This window comes from Paramisgurnus dabryanus, chromosome 16, assembly GCF_030506205.2.
Source record: "Paramisgurnus dabryanus chromosome 16, PD_genome_1.1, whole genome shotgun sequence".
Lineage (NCBI taxonomy): Eukaryota > Metazoa > Chordata > Actinopteri > Cypriniformes > Cobitidae > Paramisgurnus > Paramisgurnus dabryanus.
In genome coordinates, this window is record NC_133352.1 from 9,722,645 (window position 1) to 9,742,469 (window position 19,825).

Here is a 19,825-nt window from a genome sequence, read left to right on the forward strand (position 1 = left end):
AGTTCAGCTCTCTCTGCTTTGCTTGGGTACGCCCTCAAAGACGAGGGTGGGGTGGGGAGCGCCGAGTCAGAAGAGAGCTAAAATGGCGGAGGTTGGGAGTCCCTGCTTTGACTCTGTTTGCAAACTCTTGTTTCATTGTTTAAGCGATTAAATCTCTCGAGTAGACGCTGTCTCTTTAGATGCGAGGCCAAAATAGCACTTTATGGACTTACACAGAGGACATCATGTTTAATACGGTTCCGGAAAAATCCAGTCAGAAGTTGTTCACGGAGTTTTCACAATAACTGCTTCTCATGAACCGAAGCTGGATTTGCGCGACGTCTCCTCTTGAAAGTTGGATTACTGTGCACTTCTGGATCACAGACTGTAAGTATTCATGTTTATTATTTGCCTTTTACTGTACCCGGTAACCGGTAACCGGAGATTAACATAATGTGCGTGTAGAGCTAAGCTTGCAAGCTAATTGTTTTGTGTTGTAATACTGTAACGTTATTTCATAAACAACGTACCATATTTACACACGTGTATGTTGAATTATGCAGACTATCGTTTTTTTTATCGATGTTGGTTTAGACATGTTTACAAACTTGCTAAGTTGCTAAGCTAAATACAAATACAAATGCCAGCTAAACTGTTACCAGTAAAATTTGTTCTCATGATCAAACTCAAGAAACTCTAAGTACAGATGATGTATTTACTTGAAGCTTTCTTAGATTTTGAAACGAAGTAAACACGTAATGTGTGTTGCTAATGTTGGGCCATGTAATATGTAATACATTTACGTTTTAATGAATAGTCTAACGATTTATAGTCGTTGTACTCTATTGTTATAATATTTCTTTTTGACTGAATACATGTTTGTTTTATTTGTCTATATCCTAAATTCGCAGCTGTACACATCCTTCTACACTGTATGCAAACATCCAACATCATTACACACAGTACAAGGAGTCAGATTGGCATATGAGGAGCAAAGGTGTGTAACACATATTATGTATTTACCTAGTGAAACCACTACCAGTCTTAAATGTATAACTGATGATGACAAAGTTTTTTTTCTCTGCATAATAATAGGAACCCAGGCAGTAGCATCGTTTCACAATGTTTCCATCATCATCATCAGTGGATGCCTTTGCCGTCCGTAGCCTGAGATTTCAGATTTGCAGCAAAAAAAATGATTTTCTCATTTATTGGAATGCTGTGCAGGTATTTAAGTATTTTAGTAACTGTGTTAAATAAAGTAGTATTTACTTTTACAATAAATTAATTGCTTGTTTATATTTTACAGGTATTTGTACCTTGCAGCCATCCATTACAATGTCACCAAGCCGTAACAAAAGCAGGAGAGGGAAAGTACAAGGCTATGTTCCCAAAACACACAAGTGACATACCGTAAGCAGTAATGTTTTATTTCAAATACATTCATAATTAAAAACGTAATGTATGAAGCAGGGAAATAAATCATCAAAACAAAAGATTTATTGACTGCAATATTTCTACAGTTATGTGGATGATGTGATCAGGCTTGTGTTTGCTGAGGTATTTGAAGATAAGCTGAAGGAAACCCCGATTCCAATGGACCTGGCATCACAGTTTGAGAGACCTTCAAAGGAGGACGTGATTGGATGCCATCTTCAGTGCAGGGGTCGTCGAAAGCCAAAATTGTGACCGATCTGATCAGGAAGCTCCAAGCGTATCTGGAGAACAACACACGACAGGATGATAACCTTATAGTGTCGTCTTAAATAGCACCAGCTGACAAAGCTTTGATATGCCATTTATCTGAATAGATAGCTGTAAGAAATGAATTGAACAATTTTTGAAACAAGAGCACAATATGGTTACTAAAGTATGTTTATTTGTATATTGTTTAACATTTAAATATATATTTGTAATAAATAAATAAAAACTTTTGACTGACTATTATATTTTCTTTAAAGTTACATCTTTTGTTCTTTTGGGTACTTTGTTACTATAATGATACTTTAGTGTTATTGGTTTAAAAATGTAATAAAACTTACTCTAGTCCTGCACCTCAAAGGCTTATAGTCGGTACAATAAATGTTCTGTGTGTAGGGATTTAGACAATTTGTGCAAAACCTGGATGATGAATCACGCAGGTAAGAGGCCCTGGAACATGTTGCATTCTCCTTAAAACCTAATAAGTAAAAACATAGCACTTATAAGTAAGCAGTCTTTCATAAAAAAGTTTACCATAGTGAAATAATGTAGAACATTCATTTCCATTAATACTTTCTTTGTGCTACATTTGGTGTTTCCATATAGTTTGCACAGTGATATAGTATGTAACAGTCTTTTATAATAAAGTTTACTATAGTAAAATAATGTTAACAAATGAAATAGTTTTATAATCATTTCAACAAATACTTTCTATGTGCTACATTTGGTGTTTCCATATAGTTTGCACAGTAATATAGTATGTAAGCAGGCTTTTATAATAAAGTTTACTATAGTAAAATAATGTTAATAAGTGAAATAGTTTTATAATCATTTCAAAAAATACTTTCTATGTGCTACATTTGGTGTTTCCATATAGTTTGCAAAGTAATGTAGTACGTTATAATTACCTTTTGGATGTCTTTGCAACACATTTTCGTCTTCGTTTAGCATTCTGGCAGAGCTAAGGACACCTAAAAAAGTTAAATCCAATCGCGTTCATTGACGGAGATCGTTTACATCGTAACGGCCGTCTGAACTCTCTGGATCGAGCTCGAAGTGGTAAGGCAGTACAGACACCATCGTTTATAGAGAAATATAGCACTTGTTTACGTTGCCTGTGACTCTCAGTCAGAACCGGAAAACCCACGCGTAGTCAGGGGCGTAACCTTTCAAACACACGCCGAACCCAGTTGACCAATAACAGTTGAGTAGTCATCTGACCAATCCGAATACACTAGACATTTTGGGAGGCGGAGACAGGAACTAAATCCGAGCGTTTTCCAGACATGCAGAAATCGGTGAGGTATGTAAGCAATTTATAAGACTCACAGTGCATTAGTTCAAGTTTTAATAACATGTATGTACTATGGGATATTACAATAACGTGCTAACGTGCCAATTTATTAGCATAATTGGTGCTCTTTAATATTTTCCATTCAAAAATTAAATTCTCTTAGCAACACAACATACCTTTTAACAGGCTCAAACTGTTTAACAGCATTTTATAAAAATGAGAAATGAGCAAGGAATGCTTAACAGCCAACTTCATATATTAACACCACACAGTTGCATTAAACATGACAATTTCTTAAACTGAACCGGTTTGTTAATACCATAACTTGTCAATAAGAACTAAGTAGATACAAGTAAAAAATTCAAATCACAGTAACATCAGTTAGATAACATTTAAGTAACTCTTTTTGTCTTTTGTGTGTGCTGAGGTAGTACAAGTTATGCTTCACATCAACTCATTCTTTAAGGTTTGCAGGCTAGGAGACAGTTTCCCATCTTCCATGCCAAGCAAAAGTTTTTTGCACAAATACAAATGTTTTTGCAAGTCCTTTAGGAATATGTATGTGAAAAGCATACAGGAATCCAAACAGGACAAGAAAGGCTTCTGGAAGTTGGTTGTGGGTGGTGACCAATTCGTCCTCAAGAACAACAGAGACATTCACTGGGTCACTATGCATTTGGCCATTAGAGCTGTAACGCACAACCGTATATTGCTCCAGTGGCTCTTTCTCAATGTGCACTTCAGAATCTTCAGAAGCTAAAAAATAAGGAACAAAAAAGATTAAGAACATGAAAATGATGCTGCCAGAATTTAGAACATCACTTATTAGGAATTATCCGTTACATGGCTTCTACACAGGTGACTTTGAGTTCACCGAATGTGTGAAACATGCAGGGGCAAACATGATACATACATGGAAGTGGACTTATTTTTGAGCAGTGTCTATGTTCTAGTCTGTGGTGTCTGAGGAGGTGGAGTCTTGAACGATTCAACTTTTTACACCCTGCACTCCCAGTCTATCATCTTATTTGAAATCTGAAAAGAAACATTTACATGGTTAAACATGATTCAAACAGTAATAGCAAGCAGGATCTAAAAATAAACAGGTAGCAAACGCAACAATTCTCTCTCATTAAAACACATATATTGACAAATGCAATATAATGCATATTAATAGTATACATATGTGTCTCATTATTCAGTTACTCACTTAAACAGCCATGTGCACAACGATTCACATTAACCACTGTTTATTACTTTTAGACCAGTCACTTAACACATCGACTAATAGTATAAACACAAACTAAAAATCCTGATCAATACATATAAAACTTGCACTGCCATAACCTTAATAAACACATCATTAGAAATAATCATTTAGACCACAACCATTACTCTCAAGTTATCGTCACATTGGGGGGGGGGGGTGATTCACGTGCGCCACGGGTGACCTACTTTTCATTAAACACAGTTTAGCTACTTTTTAACTAATAAAGTGCATAAAACAAACTCATAATAATTCCCACAACAGTCACTGAAGCATTAAAGCAATAAATAATAGGTTTTCTAGGGGTTTTACCTGCAATAAGGGAACAGGTATTAGAGACAAACAAACACGCTGAGTTTCCCTCGATCAGTGTATTGTTCTATGATGATACTACAGGAACGTGTGCTTGACCCTAGTCACCTGTCCACGCCCCCTACTGGAATCTTCCAGTACTGCAGTCACTACATTCCCTAGCCAAATATGGCATTACTCACAAAAGACAGCAACAACGTGACAACGCATCTAAAAATATCATATTTGCATCACATCTAACTGTTAAACACAATTACGTACATGAAAAGTAAACATAATGGCCTTTAGAATTGATACATTGAGTTTAAAGGTGAGACTTACAGCACCCCATGAAGCGACCGATCCGTCATCTTGAGGAGAAGAACTCAACGCGAGCAGCTTACGTGAACACGGATGACGTCAGACGCAAAATCTCTAAACTGAGGGATTTTAAGTTGGAGTACATTAAAGAGACAGTTAGTGCAAATTAAAAAACAACATGTATTCATCTAACTTAAAAAGTTTAATTTTTACAAACTCATAAATATCTGAAAGTTCTAAATACTCAACAAGGTTAATTAATTTGAACTAATTGTAATGATTTAAGTTAACAGTACTAAATACAATTAATTACTTGAGCATTCAGGTTTACAGTGTAATCAAACACACCTGAACAAGCTAATCAATGTCTTCAGATTTAGACAGCAGGTTAGATTATCAGTGCTTAGGCTAAAATATGCAGGACTGCGGCTCTCTAGGACTGAACTTGCCTACCCCTGGTATAGACCAGTTCAAATGATGTAAACAACACTGGTCCAGAAACACTTCCTGTTACAGTTTGTGACAGTATTTTTTTATTTCACATATATCATTACCTTTAAGATGTTTGTTTAACTTCAGTTAATTTAGGTTTATATGTTCCGTTGGTTTATTTTATCCCAATATTTATCTAGTGTTAAAAAACTGAAACAGGAAGTGCTTCTGGACCAGTGTTGTTTACATCTTTTGAAATGGTCTATAGTCCCTGATGCTTTTTGATAGTGTTACCTTAAGTGTTTGATGATGGTGTTGAAAGCTATAACTTAATCGGAATGAAACAAGGTTAATTAAGTTAGTTAACAACTAATAAGGAACTGTCCTTCTTCAGCATGTTAACCCTTGTCAATGTTAACATTTACTTAAACATTATTAAACTCTAAACGTGTACTGTTTGTGTGTGTGTGTGTGTGTGTGTGTGTGTGTGTGTGTGTAATTTTTATTTTTTATTACTTTTAACGTTTCAGGTTCTACTTGCTAATGCTATAATAGTCTTTAAAAATAAATACTTTTGGATCATGTTTTTTTAATTTGAAGGTACATTTTTGTTGCTGTTCAGACTCTTTAATACCCTTGATAATCATTATTCTAGCTGTTATAGACGGTTTCATCGGACGCACGTGATACACGTCTGGATCCGAACCTTACTTCCGGTTTCGTTTTTTTAATGGTCTGACTAGTTACTAAACTGATCTCTTGAATGAATGCCTCGTCGAAAATAACAAATGTTTTGGTTTCCTAGGTAATCTATGTGTTGTTTTTTTGCTTGTTATATAAATAAACTATGTTTAAAGAACTTTGTTGTTATTTATTCTTAGCGGAGTTTACCGGAAGTTACGTGCGGACCGTGACAGCCGCTTGTTTATGTTGTTACTGCTGAAATGGTCTATACAGTAAGTTAACTGTAACAACTGGCATAGCATATTGAAAGGCTAAACATATCGACATTATAGAGAGATTGTCGTGCAGTGAACACAACCTACAACACGGAAAAAATTGGAAACACATTTTGTTTATTTTTATAGAATAAGGATAATTAAAATACTGTAATTCAGACAACCTGCAAAATAATACCGTGTTCCAGCAGTAGGGTTTAGGATATTTCCCACCTCAAACCCGTAAATAACGTCTAAATTAAGCTAAAAAAAGAGAGTATTTAGTAACATTAAATTGATAAATGATTTAGTAACATCAACACGTTTACAGTATTTAATACCGTTAAATGACCGGCGTAATTTCCGGGTTGAGGTGGGTAATATCCTTATTACGGGTTATCTGGAACGCAGCATTATTTTGCAGGTTTGTGTTTTAATCATTTATAATCAATAGTATCCCTCTGTACTAACGTTTCCGGTTTATTTAAGTCGATTGCAATTGACGTTACATGCAGCGAAGAGTGCAGGAGATGTCACTTGCACAGGAAGCGCAGAAGTCTGAGAGTGCAAGTTAGAGAGTGCAAGTGCTGCAGCCAGACCCTTCTCGATTTTCGTGCCATGACCCCTTTTATTTATCTAAAAAAAGACAAAAAAGATGTTGCACTACCACACTTGACAGTGTGTTTCTTAAATCATAAAAGACTAAAATGCCATTGTATTACTATCTTTGGCCTTCTTTTATTTTAGGTTTTAAATGCAGAAAGTCCATATTTTTGTTACTTTTAGTCATTTTTATTGCAAAAAAAAAAAAACCATGAAAACATTTAATTCCCTGTGTTAAAATCAAAACCTGAAATATTTTAATATGTTATACTTCAATACATAAAGAAGATTTTATATACCAAACTATTTTATTTTCATTATGTTTGTAAAAAATTAGTATTACAGTTCATAATTTGTAATTTCCATGTGTTTGAATTCCTTTAAGTGACATATCAACCATTTGGTAGAGGCCGATTTAAAAAAAAATATGGGATGTGTTGAAAAAAATACATTGTGTGTGTTTACTAGCGACATAAGATAAGAAATGCAAAAAAAAATTTTTCAAATGCCTTTTTCTTGGTGTGGCAGTTAAAGAGTTAAGTAGCGTGTGGAAAGTGCTTTTAAGTACAAAGTTCAATCGTTATCAGGAAACCCAGCCCAGGTCAGTTTAAGATGTCAAATGAAAAAGTCTAATGAAAACCAAGTCAAGTAAAAATATTTTAAAATGCATTTCCTAGCAACACTTGTTTCAGTGTAGGGCAGTGTTGGGTGTAACTAGTTACAAAGTAACTAGTTACTGTAATAATATTACTTTTTTCAGTAACTAGTAGTGTAAGGCATTACCCGTCTGAAAATGGTAATATTATTACAGTTTTCCCGAGCTAGTTACTTAAGTTACATTCGCCAGTAGCACCTTCATTACACAAGGCACAAAACACAGAGAACAAAAGGGAAGGGGAGGAGGGCGTGAATGGAACAGTGATTGGTCTAAGTTTGGCACGAGGTATCATTTACCATCACCGATTGGTCGACACCCGGCAGCCAGCAGCACAGAGCGGCAGCGGCACACTCAAAGATAGATCGGGTAAATGGAAGCGTCAACAACGGCAAGCTCTTTTTCAGAGGAAGGTTCCCAGCAACAGAAAGCTAGTTTCGACGGGTGGAGATTCAGTCATATTTTATTATGTTCAACGGAAGGAAAATAACTTGACGGTGAAGTGCACACTCTTTAATGTTTCTCCAAACGCTGTGCCCCACGTCCAGTAGCGGGTAAGGAAGCCAGCATTTTCTTGGCCGTGGCTTGCCCAAATAAACATTCTTGTCCAGAAAAAAAATGTAACTAGTAATATAACTAGTAATATAACTAGTTACTTTCTCCAGGGAGTAATAAAGTAAAGTAAGGCATTACTATTTTTGAGAGTAATATGTAATACGTAATATATTACTTTTTTGAGTAACTAGCCCCAACACTGGTGTAGGGGTAGCAAGATTTGTACAGAATTGTAATTTACATTGATGATGTGATCAAATACACTGAAGTTTAAACCACTGATACCAAAGATTATATTATAATGTGCCATAAAACTGACAGCAGGGATGGGCAGTATTTCAAATACATGTATTTAAAATACGTATTTGAAATACAAAATAGTATTTTGTATTTTAAAGCCTTTGGAAAAAATCAAATGTAATTTGTATTTAAATACATTTAAGATGAGTATTTTTGTATTTTCAAAATACTCAAAATACTTTGAGCCAGTTAACCTTTTAATCAGGATGCTGTTTTCAAGCATCAACAACTAGCTTAGGCTTCAGACCAGACACGCCCCTCCCCCAACATCCATGCCCATGAGCCAGCTTGAGCCGCAGGCAGCTGTACCCGGCAGCGTTGGATCTGCACTTTTTGGAATAAGGTGAGTGAGGATGTGCTACTTGTTGATTAAAGTAGCTTGTCAAATGTGCTTGAAGCATTAACGTTACTGCATGTTATGGATGGGTAATATCATATGACAATATTGCAGATTCTTATAGGCAAGCAATGATACAAATTGTGGATCGATGAAACTTTTTCTAAATCGTTTACATGTCATAGATAAGCCTATCGAGGTAATCAAATATAGCTGTGCAGCTTTTAGTGATAATTGGAATGTTGGAGTGGAAATATAAGCAAGGGCGATTGAGTTATTGGGTGTGTGATGTGATTTGTGTTATTATAACTGCCGCGAAAGGAAATTCAAATTCCCACGTGAAGCGGCAAGCGTGTAATCAGCACACATTTGCCGCTTTTTCTTTAGCTTTGTGAAGATGAAGCATTGTTTATACTTTCGCAATGTACATGACTCGACTCTACTCTACGCCGTGAACCTGTGCGCTCCTCAGTAAACCTACGAGGCTTTTATGCTTGACGTGCTCTCCATTGCATAATTCTGTGAAACGACAGAGGGCGACCCTGAGTAATTGTTCTCCAAACCATTAAAATGCAGCAATGAGAGGAAGTAGTTTGCCGAATTAATTATTTATTATTTTAAACCTAGTAAACTAGTTGAAATTGTGACTTGTGACATACATTAGAACAAAACATATTAATATGATAACATATGTATTACAATAAATTGGACAGTACTGTGTGTATATGTTTTTGAATTTATTAGTTATTTTATTTCAATTAACGATTGTATTAAACACCGTCCATTACTTTATTAATTATTTCTGCAATGCAGGCTCATTTTGTCAATGTAATCATTTAAAATTTAAAAAACATGGTGCTTTATGAAAATGTAACTGGACACATTTCCAAAATGTAATTGTGTTTACCCATCTATGCAATTGTTTGTTTATGTAGAGACAAAATAATTAGGTTAATCATTGTCTGTCTCCATCAGTTTAGTTTAGTGATTGTGTGCATTTGCGATGACAACGAGGAAAGATACACCACATAAAGTCTTTAGCTTTTAATTTTATTTTTTATCCTAAAAAATAGTTCCAAATGATTTCTAATAAAAAAATTAGATAAACTTTATATTTTCTATATGTGTATAGAAACAAGTAAACTTCACATTAAATAAATATAAAAGTTACTATACTACTTGCGTAAAAAAAGCATCAAAAGACTTTAAAATTCAGTTTTTGCTGTGGTATCAAAACTGAATATTATAATTGTGAAACATGACATATATTGCTACTGTGAAGAAAAATTAAGATTTTGGTCATATCACCCATCCCTATTCCTATTGTTTGCTATATAGCAGATAAGTTTTACATACAGTATGTGTTTTAGTAGTGTTTAGTAATTGTAACAACGTCAGAAGTAAGTATAATGGTTGCTATTTTGCACTACATAAGTTTATTTGTAATTGCCAGCAAGGAAGCAAGCACTTAAGAGGGAGAGAGAGAGAGAGAGAGAGAGAAAGGTTATGGTGACAGAATGACAGAGAGAGCAGAAATGAGGTAAGGAATTAAAAGTCAGTAGGCCTATGTAGTTTCTTTATTCACTGTGACTATTTATAATTAGCTTAACCAATTATATATAACATTTAGTGTCTATATGAGGTATTAGTGTTTTGTTCTTGTCCCATAACTTTTCTATGAACTGTTCTATTTAAAAATCTGAATGTTTTATGTATAATTTTATGCATACTATTAATAAACAATGTCCCATCCATTTTACAGTGTTGACCTGGCAGAAAACAATGATGATTCACCAGAAATTCCATCAACTAGTTCAACTGGGCGGGTTAGGTCGGCAATATTGGATGGCAGATACTTTGAGATTGTGAAACAAACAGAACTGGGCCAAGTTCAAGCCGAATTTAAATTGTGCACAAAAAAAAGAACATCATATCTGGCTCTTTAGCTGCAACAACAAATTTCAAAGTTCATTTAAAGAGATTACACCCTGAAGCACTTCAGGACTATGAACAACACAAGCAGGATGTCACAGCCTCAGCAGCAAAGAAAAAGACTCCAGCCAACACCAAATTCAAGCAGAGCAAGTTGTTTGCAGGGTCCTCAGTGGTGTCACAAAAAATATTAGATGAGCTGATTGTTTCCTATGTTGTTCAAGGTATGCATTCACTCTCAACAGTTGAGCAGAAGGAATTTATCAAATTGATTCAAGGACTTAGCCCACACTCATCTGTGATGTCAAGGAGAACACTGCAGAAGAATTGACTTTGACTTTGAATCAAAAGTTAGTAGTGTAAAAGACTTGTTGAAAACTACCGAACATCTTTGCACCACGGCTGACATATGGTCGACTAGTGTGTCTAGCTTCATAGGAGTCACAGCACACTGGGTTCATAATGACACATTGGAATGCCAGTCTGTCACATTGGCTTGCAGAGATTTTCCAAGTCCACACACATATAACCGAATTGCTGAACTGTTGGATGAAATCCACTCTGAATTTGGGCTGTCACACGAGCGCATTGTGGCTACAGTGACTGATAATGGGTCTAATTTTGTAAAGGCCTTTAAAGAGTTCAGCGTCACTGTAGAAGAGCAAGATGAGCAAGATGGCAATGAGGATCTGTCTTTCATATACATTGATTCATCAGTTTCAGATGAGAATGAGAGTGAAATTGTTTTGCCAACCCACTTGCGGTGTGCATGCCACACCTTGAGTTCAGTGGCCACCACAGATGCGAAAAAAGCCATGAGAGACAGTCCCAGTCTCTCTCGTCTCAACAATGCTACAATGGGCAAATGTTCTGCCTTGTGGAATGCTTCAGGCAGACCAAAGAGTGCAGAGAAGCTCTCTGAGGTGTTACAGTGCAGATTGATCACACCATGTCCAACACGATGGAACTCTCTCTACGACAGTCTCAACCAGCTAAACACTCAAAGAGAAAAACTTGGAGATATCATGGTGAAATTGAACCTACCTTTATTCAGGGATGCAGAACTGGATTACCTGGAGGAGTACTCCAAAATCCTAAAGCCCATTGCAGTCGCCATTGATAGACTACAGGGCCAGTCATCCTGCTATTATGCTGAGCTTCTTTCCATCCTGTTTGCTGTGGAATCTAAACTTGAAACTTTACATTCCAGTAATTTCAGATACTGAAAGCCGTTATGGATGGTTTCAGAAGCAGATTCAATAGCTTTCTGCAACTTAAACCAGAAGTCAATGAGGCAATCCTGGCAAGTGTAACCCATCCATACTTCAAAATGTGCTGGATACCTCAACAATTGTCAGAGAGAAAAAAAAAGAATTCATGAACTAATGCTCCAGTCAGCAGCAGACCTTGGGCTTGTCACTGAAAGCGAGTCAAGTTTAACACCTGCTGATGGTGAAGTGGAAGACTTTTTTGTCTTTACCGAAGATGTTGAGGTCTCTGGCAAGTCTACACACAGCAAAGCTGAACTGGAGACATTGCACTTCCTAGAAGATCAGGGGAAGGATTTGAACATCTTGAACCAGTATCCACTTATTAAACAGCTGTTTGTGAGGTTCAACACAATCATTCCCTCTTCAGCTCCTGTAGAGCGCTTGTTTTCCTTTGCAGGTTTAATCAATAGGCCACACAGGCCTATTGTAGTGAGTATACTGTGATTTTTCCCTCTCACCCTTATGCTCACTCGTCCCAGCGCGACACCTCATAAGCACCACCACACTCACAGATGCATACAGTATGGATCTTCATGTAACTAAGAGCATTCTAAAGTGTACTCATGAACACATAAACTGAATGTGTTATCAACATGTCAGTTTATTACAAGAAAAAAAAGACTTTAACAGCCAATGGGTTTACAGCTGGGGAAACTGGACTGATTTTTAGACTGGTTTAGTGTTAATCAACATCTAACTCAGGGACAAAAGTTACTTAACTGTTAATTAAAATTAAATTAACTGTTTACAATCTTCAATCCGTGGCAAACACATGCATTGAAGGTGAAAAAAATATCCACTCCTTCAATAGCTATTATCTGACAACTATTGATAACATTACCATGTGTAATTTAATGGTGTAAATGTTTTTAATTAATACACATTTAAGATGACCATGAATTAACTCTTATTTGCATAGTCATTGATATAAAAGCTTATTTTTGCATATAATATAAGCATTGTCTAAAACTGAAAATAGGCTTATACTTAATTATTATTACAAGACCATCTAGCCTAATATTTGCAAGTCTGAACTAAACATCAACGCAGACATGAATTTCCTCACAGAAGTTTAAGATCATATACATCTTGAACGTAGATATTTAAATGAACACAGAGAAGGGAAGTTTAACACTGTGAAGCACAAGCAAACATGCAGAGGAACTGAAGGCAGCTAAAAACCATCAGGATATAATCACGGGCTTATTTTATTGCATTTGGAGCCTTACCTCCAGATAAAGTAATAAACTGGACTGATGATTTAAATGTTGTTTACTCACATGTGCGTTGTAAACTTTATGGATTTTATGTTGCAGCACTCGTTCACTTCTCTGGACTGTTTTTACAGTGTCGCGTGAGCAGCTACACTCCAGGTTCGACTTCATTTGCACTAAGCAGACCTCTTGGAGATGTCACAGTACCGCGAGAGCGATTCAAAGCAGATTTCTACATGTGATAACTGGAGTCTCTCTCGCGGTACTTTGCTATCACTCGCTTGTGGCGCAACACCAGTCTGCTCCCCAGTCACTTTCGCGTCACTATAGTAATTTGATTTCATAGAAATTAATACGCCGATCGGATCGCGCAGTTCGACAGGAAGTATATAGCCTATTATGTATTTCAACCAACCCGCTAAAGTAGCAAGTGTAGCATGCTAATGGTCAGTGCTTCACATGTATATTATGACTAAAAGTTTAAAAATGTCACAAAACCATGCTGTTACGCATCCTCGCGCTATTTTTAGTGGGTATACGGAAATCCTTGACAATTTCTAGTGGGTATACGGCGTAGTCCTGCGTATCACGTAGACTACACCACTGCTTAAACCCAATCTTTTTGAAAAGCTGGTGGTGCCAAAGGGTAATGCCTAGATGTCTCTCTGAGTGGCCACTAGGGGACAAAATCGGTTGAATCCGTGTTTGTGCCTTCATACGAGAGTTATTAAGTGCTGTTTTATACTAAAGGATGGTTATTTTTATCCTTATTTTTCTTTTACGTTTTTATGATGTCTGCAACACACAGGTACACCACCTGGAGGAGTACACCATCAGTTATTTAAAAAGTGTTATTGAGTTCTTGTTACAGAGTTCAAAGTAATTATGTTGATAAAACATAATAAAAGTTAAAAATGAGTTTTTTGTTGTTTTTTTATTTCCTACAGGGCATGGGAAGGGGTATATACAATTAAAACGAAAGTTTCTAAGCAGTTGCAAACATCTAAAGGCTTTTTGACATTCAGATTAGGCCCAGATAGATTTCAGCCTAATAGCAATACATGCACTGAATCACCAATTTTACATGTATTTTTGTGTATTTTCAAAATACAAAATACTGTATTTGTATTTAAATACATTTTTCCACACAGTATTTTGTATTTGTATTTGAAATACATTTCTATGTATTTATGCCCATCTCTGACTGACAGTGACAGTTTCTAGTCTGTATAATCTGAATAAACAGGTTAACACATTACTTGAAAATGAAATCTATGAATCCTGTGAAGGAAAATAAAAGTTAAATCAGATTATTTACAAAGTCAGTAAAGAAGAACTGAAGATACTCACTGTGTTTTTCTCTCTGAATGTTGTTTATGTCCTTACAACACAAAATGGATCCTGATAAGATGGGTTCACTTTCATATCTCACACCTGAGGAGGAGCCAAAAGCTGAAAAAAGACTTTATGCTAAATCCACAATCATGACCAACAGGGTAAACAAACACCAGTAATATTTTACCTGTATGTCAATAATCCAGTAAATCAAAACTTTTTGAGAAACTCAAAGTGACAGATGTAGTTTATAATCTTATATTTTTTCTTTTCGTTTTCTTGTAGGTAAATCACACAATAGGAAAAACATCACCATCTAGAGGTAAAGATACATTAACACATATTAACTTCCTTAAAAAAATCAAGATTTCACTCTGCTTAAATTAGTAGTTATAACCTTATAACAGGAGTGGGGACACCTGATAATTTATAGGAGGAGAACCAGTATAATGCAAAACGGATCTTGAGGCTTGCATTATAAAAACCATTTTAATTTATTTTTGTTTATTTATTATATTATTTTTAAATTAAATAAAACACACACAAAAAATAAGATTCCAAAATTAAATAATCTTCCCAAAGATTTTCCACAGACATACAATGAAAAAAACATTTCAGAATTTGATTGGCAATATAACACAAAAACACCCATACCAGTTTATTAAAATGTACATACTTAGGGCAATATGAAATTTAAATTTTCACAATTTCCGTTTTATTTAATCTCAAATTCTTTGTTTTCCGTTTTTATTTTTCTGGATTTAATGGTTAAATTAAATTTCAGTAATTAAAAATCATCTCTTATCAATTGAAAACATTTAATTACACATAAGCCAATGTATTGGATGTCACTACAACAATGCTACTGACACAAGCAATCAAATGTTTAGTTTTTTCTTTTAATCATAAGAGTATACTCATCTTGTCAAATAAAAATAACTTACAATTGCTTAATTTAGTGAAGATTTAGTAAGAGTTCAACTACAGCACTCACCTGAATGTTTCTGTCCTGCGCAATTGTTGTGATGTCAAGGCAAGCCCTTGTTATATTTGAGAAACACTTATACCTTAACAGGACAAGATAGGTATGAGTAACCATTACCTAAAAGGTAAACCCAGTTGTCAGTGATCCAAGATTCCATTTGCTGGTTTAAATAAATAAATGATAATATGTTAACATTTAGACATAATGCAGTAGTCATGTTATTCATTGCCCGATATCACAGCTCATTCTCTTTTTATGACAAAATCGGTCCACCTATATTAGTTAACATGGGGCTACACATACATAATTATTCATATTCTGAAAGATTTTAACTTTTTTAATGATTAAAATCTATTGATTTAGGTATGGGTTGGTCACATGGTGGTGGCGTGCTGCAAGGGAATGGGGCATGCAGGTTCCTCAATGGTCAAAGGTCCTTTTTATGGCAATTGTGTTGGCCAGTTAGCATTAAAGGCGCTCTAAGCGAATAATGTGCGACGTCACTTCCTGTTGATGTTTGAACTGTTTTCAAACAGACAGAGCGTAGCTAACTACTCCCCCTCCCCCTCCCTTCCGTGCTTTCATGAACGCGCCCAACCCCCACCCCCAAATCCTTCTTGTCGTTTATTGGCTGGAATACTTTGTTTGGTTTTGTGCTGCTAGGTTTGGCCATTTGTTGATATTGCCGTTTGTGAAGTCTGGGCTGTCTACAGAGATCGCGTTTTTTTACAGTTTGATCAGCGGACAGGCAGCAAGCAGATAGTGAGGAGATGTTTCCGGTATGTAACAAAAAATGTTTTATGGTCTAAAACGCTTCAATTCGCTTAGAGCACCTTTAACCAGATATGTAGGCTGCATCTGAAAACTTAGGCAGCTGACTTGTTGCTTCGCTGCCCAATCAGGCAATGACTGAATTATATTTGAATTATAAATAAAGAGCATCCTTACAGTAACCAAACAACATAAAAAAACAATACAAATGTTTCACTAGAAATGCTATCAATAGTTTTTCAAAGTATTAAACTTAAAGGGCTGGTTTTCCGGACAAGGATTAGTTTAAGCCAGGACTAGGCCTTAGTTTAATTAGGAAATATGACTTGTTTGAACAAACATGCCTTACTAAAAACATTACTTTAAGGGCACTTATCAGTGCAAGTGCAAGTTGTTTTCAGTTCGGACAGCTCTTACATTTGTTTTAGTCTAGGATGAGTCTAATCCCTGTCAGGGATTAAACTGCCCCAAAGAGTCAGAGGTAGAAGATTACTTACATTTTGCCAGAATATCAAGTGAAATAATTTAGAATTTAATTTGTAATCTGGGTATCTCGTGCAAAATGCCCTTTACTTACTTTTAAAATTTCAGATTCCCAACTGTGATTGCAGATTCCTTATGTAAAATACACTTTACTTTATATCGTTATAATATTAGATGCTCTTGGCTGGTAGACAGTGTACACTCTTAAAACGAATGTGTTAAATTAACACATCTTGTGTCTAGTTAAGGACAACACATCTAGTGTGTTGTCCTTAATTTAACACATCTCTGTGTTATTTTTAGAACAACACACTTTGTGTTGTTTTAACACATCTTGTGTTGTCCCTTTTATTTATATGAACTCTAAATCAACAGAAAATGACACATAATGTGTTAAAATTAACACATAATGTGTTAAATAGTTTAACACAAAGCAATGTGTTAAAATTAACACACCCTGGGATGTGTTAATTTTAACACATTGCTTTGTGTTAAACTATTTAACACATTATGTGTTGTTTTTAACACAATATGTGTCATTTAAGTTCCAAAAAAATAAAAGGGACAACACAAGATGTGTTAAAACAACACAAAGTGTGTTGTTCCAAAAATAACACAGAGATGTGTTAAATTAAGGACAACACACTAGATGTGTTGTCCTTAACTAGACACAAGATGTGTTAATTTAACACATTCGTTTTAAGAGTGTATGTTTTAATGCTTAATTAATAGTTATTCAGTGCTAGTTATTCATAACTCACATTTAAGCTTTACTTTATAAACTCACTGTATACAATACATTCACCAGGCCCATGATGTTCACGACGCCCCTTTAACAATTCATAAAAGACTTTACATTTAAAAGATTTGACTTTTTGGCCATCTGGGATTTTGGAATTGAGAAAAGGAGTTAGAATCATTAATTTTCAGTAGTTTTCGACACACCATGAGTGTAAATTAGTATCATTTGTTGTTTGTTTAAAGGCATCTGATGGAGTACATGGACCCATAGCTTTGGTGTTTGATGTCAGACTTAACAAGATAACAGATTGAAAAGCATGCATAAAACCTCAAAGCAATTCAAACTTAAACCACTCGTTCTGTCATCTTAAACTGCTATCGTCTTGCTCCTTGTTACTTTCTTTTTTTTAATAACCATTAAATATCATGTTTATGGATCTTTTTATGGTCCTTTAATTTTTTTAAGATAAAGTGGGTACAAAGGGCTTTGTAGCAATGCAACAGAACATAAAGGAACAGCATTTAATAGTTTACTTATTGCCTCGTATACACTGCAGCTAAATCTGGTTGTCACTTCACCTTTTTATGCTTAATCCTGTTCTTTGTACACTGTTGTGTTGACATAAAGCTGTGTGATTTAATCTGGTTTGCCCACTAGGGGTCAGTACAAATAAACGTGTGGTGGAGAGGAGGAGAGAAACTTAAGGCATGGTTTTACAGACAAGACTTAGCTACAGTAGAACCAGGACTAGGCCTTAGTCAAATTAAGTCTTTAAACATATTTTATATATGGGTGATTCTTAGACTATGGGCACTTTTATGTACTTTGGTCATTTTTAAAAATACATATAAACCACATTAAAAAAAGTACTACCTTTCTATTATGATTTTTTTCATTCTTTTTAATCTCCTTATAGGTGTTTTCTTCTTGTCGCACACCAAGACTTCAACAATCCAAATACAGTTTAAAAATATGACTTATCTGGTAACTATTAATGTACCTGAATTAAGCTCTGGTTAAAGAATTAAAATAAATTATCTTTAATGTGAAACCACTATCAATATTACTTTTTATACAAAATACAGCTGTCGCACAGTATTGGTGTCATTTCCACCACAACACTGTAATGTCCCTTTAAAAAGTTTGTGTGAAAGATTGTTGGGGGGGTTTCTCAGAGCACATGCTTGACATGGAGGAAATTTTAAATTTCATCAACAACAAATCAACAGAAATATTTTGCAATTATGCATTTTCTGCCACCCACCTGAATGTTTGCCCACGAAAGATACCAAACTGGATTTCAAAGAAACCCAGCAGGTGTATGTTTGCTGCCAGCTTGTGTGTCTAAATAAGGTTTGGAAGTTTCCTCGACCGAGCCACCGGCCCCACCGGACGAGTACAGGGTGGGCGAGCCGAGCGAGGTGCAGTCCCTACGACGAAGAGGTCCCGCGGTCACTACCACCATCCTCTCCTTTTTTTTGGTGCGGAAATTGTACCCAACGAATCCCCTCTTAGGGACCTTGGTCGAGCTTAGCACCTGCTTGGAGTCACGTAACGTCTGGAAATTGCTGTGGGTGAGTCTGGACTTTACTTTGTGGGTGTGTGCACTAAGAATTGCTGTGCGTGCTGTGTTGGTAGAACCAGGTGCCGCCCTCAGTCCAGGAGTATCCTTGGGAGGACACCAGCGCGTTGTGGTCACCACAGTAGAAGGAGAACCAATCTGTAAGGTGGGACCTCCGGTGGGTCAGCCGTGATCTACACTCATCCCGAGCGTGGGCAGTAGGGAAGCCTAGCGGGCGGCCGTGTGAGTAAAAGAAACGCACGACACCTGCTGTGTGGCGCTGGGGGTTATCCCGTAGTGCAAGTGCACACGCATCCATCATCCCCGTACGGAGCCTCGTCGAGAGTTCGCCCCAGTTAGTACCCCCAGGACCAGAGTGGAGGGGAAGGAACTAGGGAAGCGTCCAGGCCGTACGCATCATACCCGGCGCCCCCTTGTGTGTAGCCGGCGCCCTGTGGATCCGCTGCCCCCGGGACACGTGTTGGGTAAGACGACCATTTATTAGCTTACCTGTGTGTGATGAAGCTTACCTCTGTCTTTTAGGCCGCTGTGAAAGGGAATGTACAAGACCCAGTGTATTAACCCTCTTACCTTTGTGTGAAACACCTTATCTGTGTGATGCAGCTTACCTCCGTCTTCTAGCTCGCTGTGAAAAGGAACGTACAAGACACAGTGTATTAAACCTCTTACCGTTGTGTGCAATCCCTTACCTGTGTGGTGCAGCTTGCCTCTGCCTTTTAGGCCGCTGTGAAGAGGAACGTACAAGACCCAGTGTATTAACTCTCTTACCTTTGTGTGCAATATCTTACCTGTGTGGTGTAACTTGCCTCTGCCTTTTAGGCCGCTGTGAAGAGGAGC

The 19,825-nt window shown here is 36.4% G+C and overlaps 1 protein-coding gene and 2 long non-coding RNA genes across 11 annotated transcripts in view; 1 reads left to right on the forward strand and 2 right to left on the reverse strand.

Annotated features, from left to right (window-relative positions):
- LOC135749358 (NLR family CARD domain-containing protein 3-like) overlaps window positions 1–19,825 on the reverse strand; it is a 220,381-nt gene that overhangs the window by 140,173 nt on the left and 60,383 nt on the right. The window contains exons 1-3 of one of the 8 annotated variants that reach the window (XM_073812157.1): window positions 15,420–15,549; window positions 14,613–14,741; window positions 14,441–14,524 (exon numbers count right to left, since the gene is read on the reverse strand). The exons of 5 other annotated variants lie outside the window; for them this stretch is intronic. The gene's annotated coding sequence lies outside the window, so the exon portion shown is untranslated. Of the gene's footprint in view, window positions 1–14,440; window positions 14,543–14,612; window positions 14,742–15,419; window positions 15,551–19,825 lie in introns of those variants that run through there. 2 more of the 8 variants (XM_073812156.1, XM_073812158.1) reach the window with 2 other exon arrangements.
- On the forward strand, window positions 889–2,876 carry LOC135749380 (uncharacterized). The gene is made up of 4 exons (XR_010532364.2): window positions 889–976; window positions 1,075–1,206; window positions 1,289–1,392; window positions 1,503–2,876. It is a non-coding gene; the product is annotated as an uncharacterized lncRNA (long non-coding RNA).
- LOC135749372 (uncharacterized) lies at window positions 3,014–5,146 on the reverse strand. Of its 2 annotated transcripts, XR_012335217.1 has the most exons (4): window positions 4,875–5,146; window positions 4,554–4,711; window positions 3,888–4,009; window positions 3,014–3,730 (listed from the first exon to the last, which is right to left on the reverse strand). It is a non-coding gene; the product is annotated as an uncharacterized lncRNA (long non-coding RNA). The 2 variants fall into 2 exon arrangements; XR_010532354.2 differs by lacking the exon at window positions 4,554–4,711 and having other exon boundaries at window positions 4,875–5,140.